Source organism: Furipterus horrens, unplaced genomic scaffold (genome assembly GCF_987537825.1).
Source record: "Furipterus horrens unplaced genomic scaffold, mFurHor1.1.pri manual_scaffold_11, whole genome shotgun sequence".
NCBI lineage: Eukaryota > Metazoa > Chordata > Mammalia > Chiroptera > Furipteridae > Furipterus > Furipterus horrens.
In genome coordinates this window covers 52,163,274-52,181,232 of record NW_028327181.1, presented here as the reverse complement: position 1 = coordinate 52,181,232, position 17,959 = coordinate 52,163,274, and positions in this window count along the sequence as shown.

Genomic DNA, 17,959 nt, shown 5'->3' with positions numbered 1-17,959 from the left:
ATTTCCATTTATAAGATGAATAAATTCTGGGGATCTAATATAGAGCATGGTGATTATAGTTAATAATACTCTATTATGTGCTTGGAAGGTGCTAAGTGAGTATATCTTATATGTGTTCACTATAAAAAAATGATAATTATGTGAAATGATGGAAATGTTAAGTAATGCTGGGTGGTAATCATTTTGCAATATATAAAAGGATCAAATCAACATCTTGCAAACCTTAAACTTACACAGGTATATGCCAGTTGTATCTCAATGGAGCTGGGAAAAAAGAAAGGATATTGTTCCTGACTGTTCAGACATGCCCCCCCCCCCCAATAACAATGCACTTCTAGGGCACAGATTGAGTCCTTGAATTTTCCCCTTTCTTGGTTTCAAGCAGCACCCACTACAGTAAGTTAAACAGATGGACTGTTGGCTAATTATGTCTGTAGAGATGCCCAGGTGTCCTGTATCTTTATATGAAGACAGCATGTTTATTTTTAAAAACTATTTATTGGAGATAGTATGAATACAAAAAAGTAAACATGTCATAAGATTGCAGCATGATAAATTTTTACAAACTGAACATACCGGGTGGTCAGCACCCAGGTCAAAAACAGAACATTATCACAGCACCAGCACCCAGCACCCACCTTCTACATGTTAATCTATGCTTAAACTTAATCTAATTTAGTCCTGAGGCTACCCTCCCCCTCCAAAAAAGTAGTCTGCCTTTGAAATAATATAATGGCAGTTTTAGAGTAAACTGTTAACTTGGTAATGTGAATATTTCACTACTAGAAAACTGATTTCAGATACATTTTGTTCCTAAGAACCACATCCTTAAGCAAAAATCTGAATTGGTCATAACAATTATATTTTAAAATATGTTTATTGATTTGAGAGAGAGAGAGAAACATTAATGTGAGAGAGAAACATTGATAGGTTGGCTCTCGTATGCACCTCACCCGATCGAACCCACAACCTAGGTATGCACCTTGATAGGGAATTGAACCCCCAACCTTTTGGTGCATGGGATGACACTCCAACCAACTGAGCCACACTGGCCAGGGCTCATAGCAATAACTTTCATTTTTTGGTAAATCAGCAGAATCTATCAAGTTAAATGGTAAATTGGTGAGTAGAGGATGTGGGTCTTTATTAAGCACAATGGACAAGGAGAAAAGTAAATACTAGGTAGCAAAACAGCAGAGACTGTCCCTGAGTAAGTTGATTCAGGATACTACTTCATATACATGCTCGGCGAGTGATATGGCTGTTAATAGCTTTTTAAGGTGTTTTACTCTGTAACGGTGATGATTATTGGTGAAGAAACTAGTTTTCTTTTTATCTCATTTTATACTAGTACTAATGTCAATAGTATCTAGTCAATAGTATCCAGTTTTATGTTTCTATAGAGTACTGATATATTCATTTTAATTATTCTATTTTTAATTTACTTTTATTATCACACCTGTGCAGATCTGACGACTCTTTGTTCCCTGTGTTCAGTCCACCCAACGAAAGTGCACTTGTGTCGATGGAAGGAGGGGCGTGTGAGTACGGACCCGGTGCCTGTGCTGTAAAACGCCAGTGCAGGGCTGCCATTTATAGCTTTTAGTTTTCTGCAGAAAGGAGGAGGAAGCATTTGAGGACTGGAATGGGAAAGAGTAGGACTGGAAGGGAAAGGATAGGAAGCTAAACATTCATGGGGGTTACTTCTGCTGGACTCGATTATCAAACCAGGAGACCAGATGCCAAGCTTAGGTGGAAGGGACAGTCACTCCTCCTGGGACCCTGGCCCCCTCAGCCCTGCTGGCCTCTGCTGTGTCGGACGACTGGGAGAGTGGTTGTCACTGGCTCCCAGGGATTCGGCGCTTTCCTGTTCCCTTTCCTCCAACCAGGCACCAGCTCTGGGAGTCAGGCCATGTGTTTGTGTGTGTACGTTTATTCATAAGTGCACATCCTCATTCTCCCAAACTTTATCAGAGAAATAGCAAACATTGACCTTTGTTTGGCTGAATATCAACAGTAACCAAAGAAGTTTGGTGAATGTTAACTTTTAAAAAAAAAATTGTTGTTAGAACATTTAACGTGAGATCTACCCTCTTCTTAACCCAGTTTTAAATGTGTAATACAGTGTTGTTAATAACTAGAGGCACGATGTTTGTACAGCAGATCTCTAGAACTTATCTTCCCAAACTGAAACGTGATACTTGTTAAATAGCAGCTTGCCATTTCCTCTCACCCCAGCCCCTGGCAACCTCCATTTTCCTCTCTGCTTCTTTGAATCTGACTCTTAGATTCCTAATTTAAGTGGAATCATGCAGCACTTGTCCCTTTGCGACTGGCTTATTCACTTAACATGATGTCATCCAGGTTCATTCATGTTGTTGCAGATGACAGGATCTCCTTCCTTTCTAAAGCTGAATAATATTCCATTGTATGTATATACCATGTTTTCTTTACCCATTCATTCAGCAATGGGCATTTATGTTGTTTTGACATCCTGCCTATCAGGAATAACGCTGCAGTGAATATGGGAGCGCAATTACCTCTTCAAGACCCTGATTTGTGTACCCAAAATTGGGGCTGCTGGATCATATGGTTGTTCTATTTCTAATTCTTTGAGAAAACTATACTCTTTTCCAGCTGCACCATTTGTGAGTATTTGATATGTTTGCTTAAGTGACGATACTTAAGTAGCTATCTCATTGCAATATGCCCTCCATGGGTACAATTTCTACTTCTTAAGAAATACCTATACTAGTAGTTGTGACATTCTAAGATTTTCACTTTTCATAAGAAAGGAACTTGAATATTGGGAAGATTTTGCTCTTTGACTCTCAAAAACAAACAAACAAAGATTTTTCAGTCAAAGATAGTTTAAATCTACTTTTCTCTTTCCCTCCCCAATGTGTTTTAAACTCAGGACTTCAGGTTTATTATCTCTTGCCTTCATTTAAATTGCTATTCAAGGTAATTAAAATGTAATGAATGGTTCTTGCCACTCTGCCACTCTGTCAAAATGGACTGTTGGAAAGTCAGCATTTCAAGGGGGAGAGCTGCGCCCACAGTGACTGCGGGGTTGTATTCGCACTCTGTGAAATAGAAACAGTAGGTTTCAGAATTGTAGGTTAGTGACATGCAGAGATCAAGAAAGTCGCAAATGAGTATCTGTGAATGGAAAAGTGTGAGGGTGACTGGTCATTGGAGACCAAGTAAAATACAGAGGGAGGAGTTAAGGCAGCAGACTGGAAAAGTTAGAGGGAGGAGGCCAGTGGGGGTGGAGGACCAGAGCAGATTTGGGGAGTGAGGATACTGGTGGTGCGAGCATAGGGCTTGGAGAGTGCAGGATTGGGGGTGGGGGGGCAGACAGGAGAAATGAGAGTGAAAGAGGACGAGAGGTGGTCCCTAGAATATGATTGAAGAGGACCTTATATACTATAGCATGCAGTGATGGAAGGGGAGCTGAGGTCAGGGGTGGCAGGGTAGGCAGGAAAGGAGGACAGGGACAGTGACATTAGTCTTCAGCAGACCAGCCAGCATTCTCCCTGCCTGTAGAATTATGGCCTTGAAGTAGCTCCCATGGAAAGCTAGCATGTCTAGAAAAGTAATTGGATACAGAGCATCTGTCAGTTTACTGAGTCTTGGTAAAGGTAAGAGCTTGTTTTCCTGACTTGTGAATAAACATTTACTAAGAAAAGTTAGTGGACTCTATCTCATCCACTTAAGTCTAAATCAGAGGACTGAAGGCATGGTCCTGCTCCAAAGCAAAGTAAGCCCATTTTATTTGTGATCAGTTTAAAAGAACATTTTTATTAGTCAATTGTCCCAAAAGCAGTAGGTAAAAATATTGGTATTGTATATTTTTCTAATAACTCGTGATAATTATCTTAGACAACCACCTTAATAGAATAATATGTCTTGTACAAAGATTTCTTCTTTATTAATCAATTCATCAGAATACAAGGGCCTTAGCCAAAGATTTAAAATATACCAGCTGAGACGTTCCCACTGTTATCTGTCCAGAAGAATGAAATAGATTAATATGAAGAAGAAATACCTAAGATTAAGAAATGAAATGTATTTACTAGTGAAGAAAGGAGAATGCCCTTATTCCTCCTGAGGCTTACAGAGCTGTGGAGCCACTGGAGCACAGAAATGCTAAGGAGATCCTCGTCCTTGGGAGTCTCTCGATCAACTTGGTGAAAGATGATTTGTGTTGAAAGACAAACCACCTTAATCTGGAACTTGTAAATTTGAGCTGGGGACATATTTGTCACATAGTAACCTTGAAGTAAACAGGGTGACTGCTCCCCCAGAAATAGGATTTGCATTTGCTGAGGCAGGTGGATTAGATGATCTTCCTGGTTTTATACAGCTGCAGTCTTCTGTGGCTCATTTGCCTGCCTTTAATTTAATTTAATTTTATTATTAAATTTATTGGGGTGACACTGGTTAACAAAAATCATACAGGTTTCAGGTGTGCAACCCCACACACATCACCTGTACACTGTATGGTGTGTTCTCCAACCCAAGGCAAGTCTCGGTCCATCACCACTTATCCCCCCTTTACCCTCCCCCACCTCCCCCACCAGCAGTCCCCACACTGTTGTCTGTGTCCATGTGTTTTTTCTCTTTTTTTCTTTTTTTCTCAATGGCTCCACCCCACCCCCATCCAGCACCCTAACCCCTCCTTCCTGGCAGCTGCCAGCCTATTCTCTGTCTGTGGGCCTGTCTCTCTGTCTGCCCTTTAAATACGCCTGTGGCAAGGGATTCTCAGCTGGTGTTGGTGGTAGTATTAACTAGGCAATATCTTTAAGAGGGCAATTTGAGACTATCTGTCAACACTAAAAATGCACAAATCTTTCGGCCAAACAGTTCTAGCAATTTAACTTGTACGTTTAGTTGCATAGGAGCACCAATATATACACGTAAGATTCACTGCAGCCATGTTTGTGATAGAAAAAAAGTGGGGGGGAACCTGTAGATCCATCAGTGGGGGAATGAATGAATACATTATCAATATATCCATTCAATGAATTACTAACCACTATTAAAAAGTATCAGATAAATCTACAAGTGTTCGTCCATCTGTAGGTGTTCTTACCTCCATGAAAGCATACATTTTTGTCTTTTTCCCGTCCAGCACTTAAAACCATACCTGGAACGTGATAGGTGGTAATAAGTTTTTTAAATGAATAAAGGAATAATGAGCACTCCATATTCCCAAGGCACCTCATAATTGGATCCTTGGTCTCTCCCAGTTGCAATTGCAGGAGGTATGAATATTTTATATCACTCTGCCCTTGAAGAGGAGATGGTTTTGTCTAGTAGTGACAAAGTTTAATCCCAAACCTGGATGGCATCCCCTGGGGCTGCTGGGGAGGGGCAGGGAAAGAACCCCCACCAGCACTGTGCCCTGCTCTCAGCCCTCCACACACGGGGCGCATGGCTGCAGGCAGCCTTGACTGTGCTTCAGAGATGACTAGGAAAGAAGTTGCCAGCTGCTGCATTTGAGAACATTTGACCAGATTCCTTGTTAGTTTTAACACAAATTCTATAGCTCAGCAAAGTTCACTCCTTAAATGAGACACAATATTTCAAAAGAATATATGTTTGCAATGAGCTTGATAGAGTTTTACTTTTTCACATCAAGGAGTTTGAAGATATATTTCTAGTGAAAAGAGAATAATTTTAAAAATCTTCTTTTCCTAAATTAATAATGTAAGATACTTAAAAATCCTAGCATTGATCTAACCGTTACCTGTATTTTGATGGATTACAAAGCATGATTTCATTCATCTTTGCTATTTTATTTACTTGCCTCATGTTTATTTTTATTTTCCATTCTGTCTTTTTCAATAAAAATACCTAGAGATATACTCTTAAAAGAATTTGAAATAACCTTACACTCTCAAGTTCTTCATAGAAGAAATCATAAAGCCTAAGACATATAACCACATCTGTGGGTTACAGGTACACATTACAGAAAATAAAACTGCCACCCGTTTTCCTTTGCATGGCCATGAGAGCACTTAAGGATTTGTTTCCAAAGAAGTGCTGAAAATAGGAAACTTGACATCGACATAAAAGTTGCTGAGATGCTGGGTGCTGGATTTACAAGTACACTCCCTCAGCACCCTCACTGCAGAAGATAACTCGAGACTTGGCAGCCTGGAATAGCCACTCAAATTCATCTGACTCTTGCATAGTCCAATTTAGAACCTTTGAGGAGTATAGCTTCTGACTGACGGCTATAGGGCTCGCAGGAGCATGGTATTGATGCTGTACAGCCCTCTTCTTTGGGGAGAGAGGATTGAAAGAGATTAGCCACTTTATGTGCCATTAGCTAGGTCCTGCTTCCATCTCTATAGCATCTTAATACACTAGGGAGAATGTGAAGAAATATATTGGAAATTTGAATGTCTTTATATAAAAGAAACCAAAGGCAACATTTGTCAGTTTGTTCTGTGGTAATAGTTCCCATTTTTATGGCTTTCAATCAAACACATTTTATTAACTATATTTTATTTTTTTAAATCTTTAGATTTACAAAAAACCTGAGAAGATAGAGAAGTCTCATGCACCCCATGCTCAATGTACCCATAACAAATGTATCATATTAACATCTTAGTATGGTACATTTGTTACAATTAATAATGCAATACTGAGGACTTCCAGCCAAGGTGGAAGCGAAGGGAGACATGCTTTGCATCCTCACACAACCATAAGAAGGATTATAACTAACCTCAAAACAAAAATCAAACAGAACTGCCAGAAAATCTAACTGTATTAAAGTCTGACAACCAAGGATTTAAAGAAGCAATAGTCATCCAGATGGGAAGGAGGGGTAGAGCCGGGGAGCCGGGGTGTGGTGTGGCAGCAGTAAGGTGGTGGTGGCAAGACAGTGGCTGTGGCCAGCAAAGCAGGTGGTTCCACAGTCACATGTGGCAGAAAAAAGCTGGAAGGGACACCTACGGAGCTATCCCAGCCCCAGGCCAGACCATGCAGTCCAGGGTTCCAGCACCAGGAATGTAAAGCTTCATCACTTCTGGCGGTGAAAACCAGTGGGGGTTGGGGCTTGTCTCTTCGGAGAGTTCATTTAGAGGGTCCCCATGGTCCTAGAATGTACCCAAACCCACCCATAATGGGAACCACCACCAGGGTAACAGCTAGAAGGGTGCCAGTCATATACAGGAAGTGGCTGAAGTGACTGGAAAAAGGACAAGTGCTGAGCAAGTGGCATTTTCCCTCTTCAGACCCCTCTCCCACATACAGTGCCACAAAGCGGTGAAATGGATCGCCCTGCACTGACGAATACCTAAGGCTCTGCCCCTTACAATGTAACAGGTGCACCAAGACAGGAAGTCAAAGCAGCTCTACCTACTACACAGAAACAAACCCAGGGAGGCTGCCAAATTGAGGAGACAAAGAAATATGGCCCAAATGGAAGAACAAATCAAAACTCCAGAAAGAATTAAACAAAACTTCAGATAAAGAGTTCAAAACGCTGGTGATAAGGATGCTCAGAGAACTCATTGAGTACAGCAGATGCATAAGAGAAGAAATGAAGGGTATACTAAGTGAAATAAATAAAAACCCACAGGGAACCAATAGTGAAGGGAAGGAAGCCAGGGTTCAAATAAATGAATTGGTACATAAGGGAGAAATAAACAGTCAACCAGTACAGAATGAGGAAACAAGAATTCAAAAAAAGTGAAGAGAGAATAAGAAGACTCTGACACATCTCCAGAAGTGCCAACTTTCGAATCATAGGGGTGCCAGAAGGAGAAGAGGGAGAGCAAGAAATTGAAAACTTATTTGAAAAAATAATGAAAGAAAACTTCCCTAATTTGACAAAGGAAATAGACATACAAGTCTAGGGAACACAGAGAGTCCCAAACAAGTTGGACACGAACAGGGCCATGCCAAGACACATCATAATTAAAATGCCAAAGGATAAAGATAAAGAGAGAATCTTAAAAGCAGCAAGAGAAAAGCAGAGAGTTACCTACAAAGGAGTTCCCATAAGACTATCAGCTATTTTCCCATAAGGAACTTTGCAGGCAGGAAGGGACTGGCAAGAAGTACTCAAAGTGATGAAAAGCAAGGACCTACGGCCAAGATTACTCTATCCAGCAAAGCTATCATTTAGAATGGAAGGGCAGATAAAGTGCTTCCCAGACAAGGTAAAGCTAAAAGAATTCATCATTAGCAAGCCATTCTTATATAAAATGTCAAAGGGACTTACTTAAGAAAAAGAAGATCAAAACTATGAACACTAAAATGACAACAAACTCACAACTATCAACAACTGAATTTAAAAAACAAAAACAAACTAAGCAAACATCTACAACAGAATCATAGATATGGAGATCATTTGGAGGGTTATCAGCTGGGAGGGGAAAGAGGGAAAATGGGAGAAAAGGTACAGGGGATAAGAAGCATAATTGGCAGGTATAATATAGACAGGGGGATGTTAGGAACAGTATAGGAAATGGAGAAGCCAAAGGACGACCCATGGACATGAACTAAGTGGGGGGATTACTGCTTGAGGGACAGGGGGCACTGGGCAGAGGGGGGCAATGGAAAAAAAAGGGACAACTATAGTGGCATAATCAATAAAATATACCATACTTTTAAAAGAGCAATATTGATATTAATTAGCAACATTATTATTAACTAAAGTCTGTAGTTTTCAGCTAATGCTCATTCCCATCCAGGACCCCACACCCCACTGGGCTGGCATGTAGGCTCCCCTCCGGCTCCTCGGACAGTCAGTCAGAGTTCCCTGCTTCTGAGGACCTGGACAGCTCTGAGGAGTACTGGCTGGGTGTTTTAGAGGATGCCCCTCTCTTGCCTAATGTTTTTCTTATGCTTAGACTGGGCTTGTTGGTTTGGGGGATTAACGTCACAAAGGCAAAATGTCACTTCCTGTTAATGGTGACTTTGCTCACCTCTCTGAGGTGGTATTTGTCATGTTCTCCACTCTAAAGTTACTCTTTTTACTCCCTCCCAATCCTATATTCTTTGGAAGGAAATGTCTACGGGCAGCTTACGCACGAGGAGTGGAGAGTTACGCTCCCCCTCCTTGAGGGCCAAGCGTCTCCATAAGTCACTTGGAGTTCTTGTGCATGGGGAATTTGCCTCTTCTCACTTATTAGCATACTCCCGTAAGTGTGTGTGTGTCAGAGGTTGTTTGTTTTGTATTAGCACTTCCTTGTTTGCTAGCACCATAAGATGCCCCAGGCTCATCTATATTTCACTCCCTAATCATTGACTTGCCTATTTCTCCAAGGGGAAATAGCTCTGGAAGCCAGCATCTGGGGTTTCAGTGTGCTCTTTGCTACTGGGGTGTTATTTTTTTAGGCATTTTCAGCTGATAGAGCAAAGAAATATACGTGCGAATAGCAACCTGTGTGTATACCCATATCGTACCTATATATAGCCATCTATGTATTAAACTAAATGTGCTAATCCTGATGAACTTTAATCTATTACCACATTGATCTTTCTAACTTCCTCTCTTGCTTGCCTGTAAACTCCCGCTCCAAGAGTGAGAAACCTGGATCCCAACATTGCTCATTAATTGTTTAAATTCAGTGTACATGTAGAGCAGTATCAGAATTCTTACACTGTGCCCCCATGGGAAACAGCTTGATCAGCTAGGGGATGGTGCTTACATGCAGTCTTTTTGCTTTGAGTCTTACAACGTTACTTAGATCACCACTGACTCTTCCTCCCCCACCTCCCTTTGGTGAGACTATTTCATAGATTTGTAGGATAGTTATATTCTCTTATTTTCCACATTTCCTACTGGGATCCCCTGATCTCATGAATAGTTTTTAAAACTTGCACACATTAAGGTTCACGCTTGGTGTTATAAGTTCTATGGGTTTTAACAAATGCATAATCTCATCCATCCACCATTAGAGTATTACATACTGAATAGCTTTACCTGCCTGAAACCCCCCCGTTCGTCACCTGTCCACGCTGCTGCTTCTCCCAGAGCCCCGGGCGGTCACTGGTCTTTTACTCTGTAGTTTTCCCTTGTACAGACTGTCACATAATTGGAGTTATACAATATATGTACTTTTAAGAGTGGTTCTTCCATGTCTCTTTGTGGCTTGATAGTGCATTTATTTTATTGCTCAGTAGTATTCCATTGCATGGATGCACCACAGTTTGTTTATTCATTCTCTTTGGAAGGATATCTTTGTTGCTTCTAGCATTTAGGGATTTCCTATAGTTTTTCTGAACATTCATGTACAGGCTTTTGTGTGGACGTAAGTTTTCAAATCAACTGGGCAGCTGGGTGAATCAATTTCTTTCTGACACAAAACTCAAAGGGAAATGTGAGTTTTTTTAATCTAATGATGATGGGGAAGGAGAAAGCAATTTTTGAGTGGTTTACTATTCTTTTCATTTTTACTTAACTTCTGTTTTTTTAATCCTGATCCAAGGATATGTTTATTGATTTTTAGAGAGAGGAAGAGAGAAAGAAAGAGAGAGAAAAAAACATTGATGTCAGAGAGAAACATTAATCAGTTGCCTCCCATACATGCCCTGACCAAGGATACAATCCAGAACCTAGATATGTGCCCTGACTGGAGATCGAACCCACGACCTTTTGGTGTAGGGGACAACACTCCAACCAACTAAATCACCCTGCCAGGACTCTACTTAACTTCTTAAAATTGCCATGTCATCAACATTTCTCAAATTCTTATACCCAGCACCACCCTTAGTCTATGGGCGGCTGTCCTAAGGCACTCAGCATATGGTTCAGACGGAGTCGTTCTCAATAATATCAATTTGAATATTTGTACCTTGAGTGTGGTTGGCATAATGATGGGCAAAGTTGGTCCTCCCTGCCACCCCTAAGCAGGTTAAAGACGCATCAGATGGAGAATTCTCCAGTGGAAATGCTATGACCTATTCTGGTTCCGAGTTAAAGGGACCTGGGCTCGGCCAACATTTTGAGCTCACCTTTGTCAGCGTTCCCTTCCCTCCAGTCCCCCGAGTAAGTGCTGTCGTCATGCCAGCACCAGGGCTTTGCCTGGTAACAGGCTCCTGTTGTGACTGATGAGAGAGGGGCAATTCTAACCGGAGAGGGGAGTTGTAGGGCCACCAGAGCTGACGGGGGACTGCTCTAAGCCAGGGAGTATAGGTCACATCTGCAAGCTTATTGTCCCTTTCTTTTCTCGTATTCCTACTGTTCATTATAATTAGTGATGTGTTATGGTGATGGAAAAAAAGTAATTTGGAATGTATTGTGCAATAATGATTATATATATATATATATATATGTTTATATAAGTTATGAACCTTCAAAGTTTATGATTTCAATGTGTACTTGAGCTATTTCCTATTCCTAGGACGTCAACAAATATCATACTGTAAGAAAAGTTTTTAAAAGTTGTGTGTGTCGGACTGATTTATGTACTCCTTAGCTACCAAAGGCTGGAATTCCTAAAGAACTATTATGAAAACTTTCATTCCAGATCTCTATCAGATTATGATTTGTACTCTACATTATAAGCACATAATTTGCTAAATTGTCTTATTATTAATATATATTTATGAGAGATATTTAAAAGACCTTTTACACATACATACCATGAGGTAAATGTTTGGTAAATACCAGAGTCCTTGCTCTATAGGAAATTGCAACTGGCTCTATTTACAAATTAAATAAGCTATTAACCTAAAAACCGAACACCAATCTCTAACTTCCTGTCAATGACACTATTTGACCTTTTAAATAATTGTTAGTATTATAAAAGATATCATACAAAAGAGCATATGAACAATATTGGTACGTTTTGAGTAATAATAAAATTTTCCTCCACTTAGAGGCATGGTCTTTAGGAATCCACGGGGCCTAGTGCAGTTCAGGCTGGGCCCACATGGGCTTCCAGCCCACCCCGGAGACCCAGCGGCAGGACTGGCACCTGGGCCTTCTGAGCCTTGAGTCAGTCGGCTTCCACTCTTCAGCAGCAAAATGTTGTTTTCTTTTAAAAAGCAAATATCTGACATTCATTTTGAATAAGGGCCATCTTTCAGTTGGATACCTAATGAGTATTACCTACTCCCGCCCTCTATTACTTTTAAGCTGATATTTTTCTAGACGCTCAAAAGGGCAAAGGCCCAAAGATTTCCTTCTCACTGCATAGTAAAAGAAATGAGAGAATAGAAGTGATTTCTAAATACTAGATGTTACGACTCCATGTCTTCTAAATAGAGATGTATTCTAACAAAGTGCTACTTAGAATCCTCTACACCCTGCTACTGCTCAAAGGTGGTTCATGGGCCGGAAGCATCAGTACCACCTAGGCACTTGTAAGAAACTCATAAACTTTGGCATCAAGATGCTGAGTCAGAATCCACATTTAACAAAATTCCCAGGTGATTCATGTGCATGGGAAAACATGCTTCCTAGTCTGATGTCCAGGATGCATAGTCAGATGTTCATCCCACTCACATTTAGGGCACAGAAAATTATTTTCCAAATTATAGAGTCTCATAAGAAAATAAGAGCAGAGGTTTTTCTTTTTAAGATTTTATTTATTTACTTTTAGAGAGAGTGGAAGCAGGGGATAGAAACATCAATGTGTGAGAGATACATGGATAGGTTGCCTCTCTCACCCCCAACTGGGGACCTGGCCTGCAACCCAGGTATGTGCCCTGACTGGGCATCAAACCGGCGACCTTTTGGTTTGCAGGCCGGCGCCCAATCCACTGAGCCACACCAGCCAGGGCAAAATAGAGTTTTCTAGAAGGGTTTTATCTCCTAACATACTGTTTCTTATATACACACAATTAATATATCCCTTAAAGAGAATAATCAGCCTCTATATCTTTATCAGCCTCTACTTAAGTGCTTGAAGCTGTCTTGAGATAAACGCTTAAGCAGAGCACTTAGTTGTGTCTGTCACCTCCGCAGTGCTGGGGGTGGGGGCTGGGGCTGAGGACTCAGTAGCCTGTGAAAGTGCCGATTGCATCAAATGAGCTTGAGTCAACTTCATTCGTTGTCATTGCTAAATGACAATTTTGAGGACACAGTGCTTAAGTAAGTATATTGAGCCAGCAGTACAAGTTTTAAAACTGAAATGGTACACATTGTAACAGAAAATATGAATCTCTAAAATGAAGTTCTATGTGTGGATTTTTTTATTGCTAATCACATGTCAAAACCTGAGCTGTAAAATCAGGAGTTTGATGGATAATGGCCTGTCAGCAGATTGACTTGCAGTAATAACTGAAGTACATTTCAATATGCTTTGAATGCATTTTGAACAAGATGCTGCAGCAGGATAAACAGAGAAACTTGGCTCTCCCTCTTCCAGGGTTTCTCACCCTACACACTGACAGTCTTTGTTGTTGGGGTACACCTGTGTGTTGCCAGGTGTCTAGCAGCATCCCTGGCCTTTCCCCACGAGACACCAGTAGCTCCTCCCCTCCCCTGCAGTGTGACAACTGTGGATGTCCCAGACATTGCCAAATGTCTCCTAAGTGGCAAAACTGCCCCCAGCTAAGAACCACTGCCTTATGCCAAGGTCAGTATTCACCAAATAGGTCATATCTGCTCCTTAGCAGTTCTGCTGAGATCACAGCCACAATGTATCAGACAACGAGGCTTCTGCACATTGGCTGGAAATATCTATCCAATAGAAAGTTGAATTTTGAGGATGAAGTCACTTAGCTATTAGGGTTGGTGTCTGGTAATATCAGCATTCGTGGGTGTTGTGTTCTACCTTTGACAGGCAGTTACGATTTGTATAACAGCTTCTTACAGATCTCTGGGAGCCTCTGCTGCCTTGGGAATTGGGAGATCCTGGGAGACACGGTCATGTGCCAGGCCAGGAGGTAGGGTCAGAACGCTACCCCTTTCTTTCCCGTTGTGGTAAGGAAAGCCTTCCTGCCAGGGGTGCTGAAGGAAGAGGACAGTGTTGGATTAGAACTGAATTCAATCATTATTCTAAAATCCTCCCCATTTTAAGGTTCTACTTCCCATCCGAAGATCTCTTCCATATAGCTGCAGGAACGACTGGTAACAGCCCCGGCTCCCAAACAGCCTCCGGGAACTCAGCTCGTGTTAGAACAGGGCTGCTGTGGCCCCAGGAATTCACTTAGGCACCAGCTCAGGCGCGGTAACTTCTGCTGTTTTCTCACCAGCCCAGGGTTTGAATGTTTTCTGCATAAAAGATAATGTCTGAACATCAAGTTTTCTTCTTCGACATTAGTTCAATCATGAAGGTCATCCCTCTAGTCCCTTTGCTCCACCACAGACCCCTCCGATTCTTTCAAGTTCACAGCTATGCCCTACTTCATTTTCCTATCCGCTGCTTCTGCTCCTTGCCTGCCACCTGCCCGACACCCCAACGAGGTTTTAATTTTCCAGACTGCTCTCCGTTGGACATCCACTCCCACTCCTTCCCAAGCTACTTGTCTGGAAGGAGACACTATGACCACCGCTGCCTCATCCTCCCGTCTTCACGGTACAGCCAAGTCCCCCAGTGATCCAACTGTGAACATTGATGTCATTGTCTGCCTTCCCAGAGCTCTGTGCCTTGAGAATGGGGACCGCTCCTCATTGCAGTTCTTCATCACCGCACTTATTATCTCTCTTTCTTAATCATGCCTTTCACCATTTGTTTGAAAATAGAGTAAAATTATATCTCTAATAGCTGGTATGTATAGTCGGTTCTCATTATTCGATGACTCCATATTTGTTCATTTGCCTAGTTGCTAAAATGTATTTGTAACCCCCAAATCAGTACTCATAAACTTCTGTGGTTACTCATGGACATGTTCAGGGTGGTAAAAAATTTGAGTCACCAAACTTGCAGTCCCCAGCTGAGGGAGGACAAGGTGGCACGCTGCCTATTTTTTTCAGCTCATACTGTAAACAAATAGCCTTTCCTAGTCTATTTGATGCCACATTTTTTTGTGTACATTTTTGTGCTTTTGTTGATGATTTTACTGTTTCAGATGGTCCCCAAGAGCAACGATAACATTCTGTTCAGTGTTCCAAAGCGCGAGGAGGCTGTGATGTGCCTTATGGAGAAAGCATGTGTGTCAGATAAGCTTTGTTCAGGCATGAGTTAAAAGTGCTATTGTCCATTGGTTTGATATTAATCAGTCAACAATATATATTAAATTAAATATGGTGTCTTTAAACAGAAACACACATAAACAAAGTTATGTCCTGATCAATTGATAAAAATGTGGTCAGAGGCTCAGAGGAACTGAACCTTGTGTTTTCCCTAGGAGCACTTATTCAGTATGCGCTAGCTTAGTGTTCACAGCAGCGACTTACATAGTACATAACTACCATTAGTAATGAGAATCAGATTATACACCTGCAGTATCTTAAAAGATATACAAAAAAAAAGAAAAACTGCTAATACAGAGAGCAGAACTAAGCAGCGAGAGACAGCGTGGAAGGAGACTTTTTACTATACCTTTTGTGTTTTGTGCCATACAATTATACCCATCAAAAGTTAAATTAAAATTTTTTTAAAGCAAATAATAAATGAAAAAATACAGTTTAATCAAATTTCTCTTCAATTCCAGGGAAACAAAGCAACCCCTCCTAAAAATCCAATGCCATCCAACTCCCTCCTGGTCTTTAAGGTTCTGCACAAGCTATGCCCACCACGCCCTTCATGAACGGCTCAGGCTGTCCATTTGACCTACTCCTTGCTCCTGCAAATGGCTTCGGTGACTTTGTCATTGGGTACTCCACATTTCTCTTCAGAAGCACTTCCCTCCCCTCTACCTAGCAACATGAGGCTTTTCCTTCGAAGTCCTGACCATCCCCTTAAAGAGCTCTTCCTCTTTGCCCTGTTGAAACTCCCTGGAGTTCACCATCACCTACTGTTTCCCACTTGATTTTGTTGGTTGCTTTTAAGTTTCACGTCTCCCTAGATCCATTGCAAGTTCTCGAAGATGACATGGGGGGGCGTCTAATATTTGAATTCTTTCAGTGCCATGCATTTAATAGACACTTAATAATATTTATTGATGGATGGATGGATGGATGGATGTATTGTCCTTTATCACTCAGTATCAAGTATATTTTTATCAAAGCCTTTATTTCTAAGGAAATTCCTATTCAATTACATAAACTTGAGGCAGCCTGAGTGATGATGTGTTAAGAGCATCATGAGGATTTTGTTTAGAGGCCTGGAAAAGATTGCAATTGCTCTACACAATGAGTAAAAATAGGATTGTTTCGTCAGTGAGGAGGGAATCTAGTAACGTGATTTTTATCTCAAACAAGTCACAGGCTAGAAAGAGATCTGAGTTCATTGAGTTCATACTGTGCTGGGCTCTGTCTGTGGCCCCTAACATACCTCATTTTATTTACACGATCCTGTCTGGTAGCTATAATGAAGCCTGGCCCATAGAACGAACAGAAGCTTAGTTACTGATCTATGCATCGTGTAGCTGGTAAACTACAGAGTTGGGATGAGAATGCAGGTCTGAATGTCCACTACATGCATTGGGTTGCCCTCAAACAAAGCAAACAACAAACACTTTGAACAAATGTAAGTGAAAGTGTTCTTTTTGCTGTGAATTCATAGGATTGGCCCCAGGGAAAGCTTCCCCAACTATGATATAGTATCTAAGCGGGGAGTAGAATGAAGGACCTTGCCCTCCTCCAAAACACGAGTATCAGCGGGCGGTAGTTCTCAATCTGGCTGAACATCACACTCACCTGGTGACCTTTAAGAAATACACCTGGGAAGGGCATGCTGCCCTACCCAGCTGGGGGTGGAACTCCGATACCAGTACTTTTATAAAGCCCTCCAGGTGATCCTAACATCCAACCAGGGTCAAGGGCCACTGGAGCAGAACAATAGAGAGGTACAAGGGCCAGGCGATTTCTCTAGTTTAGTGGTTTTAAAGTCCGGTCCCCAGAGCAGCAGCGTTAGCGTCACCTGGAAACATGTTAGAAACGCATATTCACGTTCACTCACTGAATCAGAAACTGGGGGCGGGACACAGAAATCCCATTTTAAACCCTGTAGGTGGTTCTGAGGTGTGGGAAGATGTGAGAACCACTGCACTTCCGACAGGCAACTCATTGAAAAGGAAACACAGTCAATATACCTATGAAAGGATATTCAACCTCACAATTAGGGAAATGCAAGTGAAAATAACAAAGGGATATACTTTCTTATCTTTCACATTGCTAAAAATTAAAAAGATTGATAATACCTAGTGTGATAGCAGGAGATAGGAAACAGCTCCTCTTCTATATGACTAGTAGAAGGGTAAATGAATACATCTTTAGATGAAAATCAGGGAGTTGAATTGAAAATTGAAAATACGCATAACTCAGGACCAAGAAATTTCCCCTCTCAGCCTCTCTCCTAGAGAAATCACCTGTCCCAGTGCACAAACAGACACATACAAAGGCATTTGTTGTGCTGTTTTAGTAATGGGGAAACTATTACAGTAACAGTCTGAGTGGTCATAAGTTAGAGGAATGCTAAGGACACTGAGCACAGCCTGGCCGTGGAGCACCACGCAGCTCTCCTGAGGCGCTGTGGAATGCAAAGGCAAGTCGCCGAAATATACATGTGGTACTGCTTAAGTGAAGAAAAACGTGTACTCGGGTGCGTAATTATGGAGATGCATAGGAAATCACAACAACTAATTACCACCGTAGTGGGTAAAATTAAGGGGAACAGATCTGGAATGAAAGTGTGAAGGAGACTTCAGACCTATCTATAATTTTAAAGTTTCTTAGAAGGTTTATGTATTTCTTGATCAATGAAAAACAATTTTGAGAATGAAAAACGTATCTATGGAAATAATATACTAGTTTGATGGTTCTTAACCATTCTTTGGTCATTATCCCGGAGACTGATGAAAAGTTCTCCACCAAAAAAAAAACAAAAAAAAAACAATTTCCACAAAGGCATAAACATTTTTGTTCAATTTCCAGGAATCT